At 30.4% G+C, this 6,198-nt stretch overlaps 1 long non-coding RNA gene across 1 annotated transcript; it reads left to right on the forward strand.

Annotated features, from left to right (window-relative positions):
* Positions 1-4,096: 4,096 nt before the first annotated feature.
* Positions 4,097-5,405, forward strand: LOC115965752. Its single transcript, XR_004086149.1, has 2 exons — positions 4,097-4,406; positions 5,021-5,405. It is a non-coding gene; the product is annotated as an uncharacterized LOC115965752 (long non-coding RNA).
* Positions 5,406-6,198: the final 793 nt, after the last annotated feature.

A 6,198-nucleotide genomic window follows, 5' to 3' on the forward strand; every position in this document is an offset into this window, starting at 1 on the left:
AATTTGATCTCTTTCATTGGGATGATAATCATAAATTTTTCTTCTTAAACTAGGATCCATGTGAAGAGTTGCAAAATTCGTTTCAATATGAGTTCGTTTAGGATTTGATTTGGACTCATTATTATGATTAGGATTCTCCATAATCTCAATTAATTACAAATATATATTTTTAATATCATTAAAATAAAGAAAAATAATATTCATTGTCAAGAACAGTCAAAGCAAAATATAAGTCTAAATACAAACAGTTTAAACATATAATTTGATTCTTCAAAATAAATTGAAAAATAAATCAATGTAAAAATATTAAGAATATAGCAATATACCAGTGAAGTTTTATACGTGACTTAATGCCTTGAATTCTTTTTGAAATTATGTAGAATTCAACATTTTATCTTCATCTTCTAATAAGTAGTTAAAACTAGGTTCATAGCAGAAACTCTAGGTTTGAGACTAAAAAAGGTCAAAACTGAAAGAAAAAAAAAATTGATGGGAGGCGGAGGCTATAGTAAGTCCTTAAAAGAGGTATTTATTTTCAGAATTCTACGCAGCAAAGTTGCTTAAGGGTCCATTTGGTTTGGGAGATGGAAAAGTGGATGAATAGAAAATGAGGAGGGAGTGGAAAAATGAGAGGATATAAAAAATTTTAATTTTCCTCATTTGTGTTTAGTTTGAAGGGTAAAAAGTGGAGGGATGAAAAACTTTTTTGTTTGGTTGAGAAGAAAAATGGGAGAATAAAAAATGCAGTTTGTATAAATTTACTCTTATACCTTTACATAAAACATTGTAATTTTTTTTAATATTATATTATATTATATTACTCATTAACATTTTTTTTTACTTATTCAAATTATTATTAAAATCCCACATAGCAAGACTTGGCGTTGGTGCCTATTTTTGGGGGGTCTGGTACTAAACCTTTATAAGGAAAAGAAAAAGCATTGATTCTGGTAAGGTTTTTTTTTTTTTTTTTTTTTTTTAAATTAAAAATTAATTTTGGTAAGTTGGTAGTTGTTTAGACAAAAGGAGGGGGGAAAAATGTTCTTATTTGCTTTCTTCTCAATTTGGGGAGATTTATTTTTGGTGGGTTGGGTGGAAAACACCTGAACTTGACCAATTTTCTCTCATTCCTTTATTTCCAACCAAACACCCCTTCCAACTATTTTCTCTCTTATTTTTCTTTATTTTTTTTCCATCCTCCCCAAAATCACCTCAACCAAACATACCCTAAAAGTCAGTGTATGTTGTCAAAGTCCTAGTCCACAAAGTAGTGGTAGAAAAGTAGGTTACTATACAAGTTGTTTCAGCATTATTAGGTGGGACTCAATTTTAATACAAGAGTTATTAAAAAATTTAAAATTTGTCATGAAATTGAAGTTACTATATGCATAGTTATCAAAACCATATCGGAAGTTGACTCGGCTGAAGAATTGGCTTATTGGTTCAACCCGTGGTTCATTGGTTGAATTGTAGATTTATTGATTAATTAAATGATATATTTTATAATTATAAAAAGCAACTAAAATAAAATAAAAATACTCCATTTAGCTAAATTAATAAATTATAACAATAAAAAAAAATTACATCATATGAAATAAAGTTAGAGAAAAAAAAAAAACACATTATTCACATAAATCATCTAATAACCAAGTTATATAGTCCAAAAGTCTTGAAACAACATATCTCATAGAAATTCAAAATAAAATTTTAGCTTAGTCATTAAACCCTAAAGCATAACTAAATTATTTAAATCTCCAAATACAATTTATGACTTCAAAATTCAGTAACTTCAGTAATTTAGTACAGTCTTTTTGTGTTTTTTCATAGATACACATGGTAATTTTTTTTCTTTTATTCACAGGTTAAAAAGTTTAACCCGTGAAATCCGTCGATTTATATAGTTTGATAATGGGTCATTGCATATCTAGTATTTTACATCAAACTATTCCAGATAATGCTTTGGTTTATGGGTTTCATAGTTTAACCGGAGGTTTGGTACAGATTTAATAACTACCACTATATGTAGAAAAGTTGTTTGTCCTTTGTGTCAAGGGGGTAAATAAGACTTTTTAGTACAATTTAGTAATATAACTTGAGGACTTTTTGGAAGTTCAAGATGGGCACTTGACCCCATCACTTGCCTACTATCTGCCCTTGCCCTTAGGGCATCTATTAACTTTTTCCTTAGTTTATAGTTTAGTAAAAATTTTTAGGTTAAGAATATTTTACACTATTTAAGTTTGGAGTCACTTTTAAATCGACCACTCAACTTTTAAAACTTCCATTGTACACCTTCAATTTGCCCTTTCATCGGCCATCCTAACATTTTTTCTGTTATCCCACCCAAAATGATGATGTTTTTTAACAAACATAATAGAATAAATAAATAAATAATAATAAAAATCAAATTAATATAGGAAACATTGATTAATCAAATTTTTAATAAAAAAACATACAGCCTAGCACTGCTCCCCACAAATAAAATTCCAACAGGAAATAATGCAATTCAAAATAGTTCGTAGGTGACATAAAAAAACTAACATTATGTTTGGTTGAAGTTGGAGGAAGAGAAAGTAAAAGAAAAGAGTAAGGAAAAAGAAAGACAAAGAAAGTTTTTTTTCGCCGGGGGGGGGGGGGGGAATGTATGATTAGAAATTAGGAGGGTTGAGAAAATAGATTTATTTTCCCTTTGTTTGGTTTTCAAAGGAGAGAGAAGTGGAAAGAAAAATCTGACATTTCACTTTTATGCCCATATATAACAAAGGGGTGAGCCTGATTCCTTCATCTCCTTACTTTTTCTTCTCCCGTGTGAACCAAATGACAAAAACAAAGTATTTTCCTTCCCTTTTGCTTATCTTCCCTCCTATGTCACCCATTCAAAACACAACCTATTTTCCTCCCCAATGAAGAAGCCACATCAATCAGCCATTAGATCCACCATTAGCCATCATAAATTCGTTACAAATTATGAAAAAGCCCATCAAAATCATTGGCATCCAAATCACCAGATGCAACCAATTTAAACTCACTAAAATCTAATCCACCCATTGAAATACCCTAAACCCCACACCATTTTGCCTCTATTGACAAAATCCACAAGCTTCCCTACTTCTCTCAAACCCAAAAGCACCCTCCCCCCCCCCCATCTTCTCTCAAACCCATTGCCACCCATTATTATCGATGTGTGGATTGGTTTCTTTGATTAACCTCAGTGGCAAGTAGCTTCAAACAACTAAAGTTCCTTTGGGGCAAATCAACAAGAAACAATAAGAAATTGATTTAAGACAAATAAATTGCACCGAAAAAATTAATCCATTAACTTTTGTTTCAATCATCAAATTCGTCCTTAGGATTTAATTTTGTCAATTTTGTTAGTTACTTTGAAAAAATTAAAAGAGTTATTCTAGTCTTTTTCATCCAAATCTATTAGCAAAATACACTACTTAAAATGACTTCATTTGCTAGTAGATTTTGGCCAAAATAACTTTAGATTAACTCGTATTGACAAAGTGGAGGATTAAATTGTCAAAAAAATATTAATGACTAATTTGACAATGAAGTAAAAGTTAACGGATTAAGTTGAATTTGAACATATTATATATATATATATATATTCATTAACGTTTAAAATAAATAAATTTAGTATCCTTTTAATAATTTTTTTACTATTTTTTTTTTTGTAATTACTTATATACTAATTAAGCTTTTACTAGTATACTTTTTTGTAATTACCTATATACTAATTAAGCTTATAAGTTATAAGTAGTAGATAAGAAAAAAAAAAAGTACAAAATGATACTATGGTGATGCGTTTGGGTAGGGAAGTTGTTAGTGAGGAATATATATATATATATATATATATTTGACAAAGGTGAAAAAAAATTAAATAATATAAAAACTATGGCTTCAAATGAAACTATCAAGAAACAATAAATACAACACCTGATTTTTTATCTTTTCACTCATTGGTATCGGAGAAACTATATGATGTTTCCGGAATATTAGATCAGCATCCAGTTGGTGTTTCATGTGTATAAAAATGACAGATCAGTAAACTAGCTCATTTAAATCTAAAATACAAAAATGCCCTTGAAAATTTTCAAAGTCCCGCCACTCAACACGCTTTACCTTTATGCAAAATCAAAACTTTCTCTCTCTCTCTCTCTTGCACACCAGTACACACCAGCACCTCCATCTACTCTCTCTCTCTCTCAACTCCAAAGCTCGACAGCCACTGCCTAGCATCGCCTCCGGAGATGGAGGCACTCCGTCGAACATCACCAATTCCAACTAGACCTGCCTTTGTCTCGTCGGAAAATGCTTAAAATCATCTCTCCTTCTCATTGTTTCCAACCCCCAACACCGAAAGTTTTCTCACCGCTTCTGACACCTGACGTTGCAAGAAGGTCTTCTCTCTCTCTTTTTTTTTTTTTTGAATTTTCCTTTTTACACAGATGTATTTGGTTTTTTTTTTTTTTAATTGACATATACATGTATATGTTTGATAAAATGCTTTAGTGAAGATGGCTGTACTAATAAATTTTTTTTTAATGTTTTTTTAGATCAGATTATAAGTGGTTAGTATGTTAGAGTTTCATAAGTAAAGAAATAAAGCTTTTTCTTTGTTTATTAGTTAAGTTGTTACACAATCTGAACTACACATCTGTTTTATGGTGAATAGCCAAATGGCTGAATGCAAAAATATATATTTGATATCTCTTAAAGGCCTTTTAAATTTGTTTGATGAGATGGTAAACAATCTGAACTACACATCTATCTTATGGTGAATGGCTAGATGCTTCAAGCATCAATATCTTTGAGTCCACCATTTGTAATATTCTTTTGTCGCTGCCTTATGTGATTTATTGGTCATTGCCTCAATAGTCTTTTTCATCTTCTAATTCTTGTTGGTAGATTGTTGCATTAATAGTACAGTAAAATGTTAGATTGTTGCACTAATAATATAGTAAAATGTTTTATTTATTTATTTATTTATTTTTTTATCACAAATTGTTTCTAGGTTGTCCATTATTACCAATCTTTGTTTTTCTCTTCAAAAACTCTATGTTGAGTGTATGCGATGATCGGAGAGTTGATGAGCTAGAAGACTTGGGAGTTTGGCGATAGCAGCTGAGAGAGCTGCTTGGGCTTGCTGAAGAATTTAGAACGCGATGAGATTTTGGAGTTGGCTTTTGCCATCAGTGCCAGTCTCTTCTCCACACTTGTATTCACTCCCTTGTCAACCCTAAGAATTACCCATCACCATCACCACCTTTCTGTTTTTTTTTTTTTTCTTTTTGGGTTTGTTAATTCGATTCATGAGTACTGTTTGTCCACTAATTATAGTGTACCAACTGGGTTAGCATGTTTTTCTTGAATTCTAATACTTAATTGGGGTTTGATTCTTTTCTTTGATAAATTGACCACCAAGTTTGAAAATTTGGTGTTTATTTATTTGGTTGAGTTGTTTTTATGTTGGACACATTCAATTGCAACCAAAAAAAAAAAAAAAAAAAAAAAAAAAAAAAAAGGAAGAAAAAAGAAGGGAAATTTGCTAAATTCAATTGGGTAGGATAGTTTACCTAGTTATCTTTGTTTGATTAATTGCACTAAATTCTGATGGCTATGCATGCTTGATTTAAGCCTTTTGTTTAATTAAAAAAAAAAAATTATGAGTAACTTTTGTTTAATTTAAATGAATCATCAAAGCAATACAACCTTTTCTTGGCATCTTTTGCTCATCTACATAATATATATTTGTTAGGTTGTTTACATTATTCACAAGAAACACCCTTAAAGCATGGCAACATAACAACCCCAAAATCTCAAATAATTTGCATTCACAACAAACACTTAATTCAAACAAGTTAAATGCACAATATGAACCCTTCCACGCTCCTCTCTAGCTAGTGAATATGTAAAGTTATCCTTGTGATGATTAGTTTCAACACAATACAATCCCATACTTGAATTGAACTCTTCTTTAAACATTAGTTTCAGTACAACTTTAACATGTGCTTTTGTTTATTGTTTTTTTCCCTAATATTGTTCTTTTTTTAGGGCCCTACAAAAAAAGTTTGAAGTATAATGGATAGCTTTTTTGGATGGTATTTGGACAACATATTGCACAGCTAATGGATAGCATTTTGGACAATATTTTGGACAGCATATTGCATAATGGAGGAACATTTTGGACAG

Source organism: Quercus lobata, chromosome 10 (assembly GCF_001633185.2).
Source record: "Quercus lobata isolate SW786 chromosome 10, ValleyOak3.0 Primary Assembly, whole genome shotgun sequence".
In the NCBI taxonomy this organism is placed as follows: Eukaryota; Viridiplantae; Streptophyta; class Magnoliopsida; order Fagales; family Fagaceae; genus Quercus; species Quercus lobata.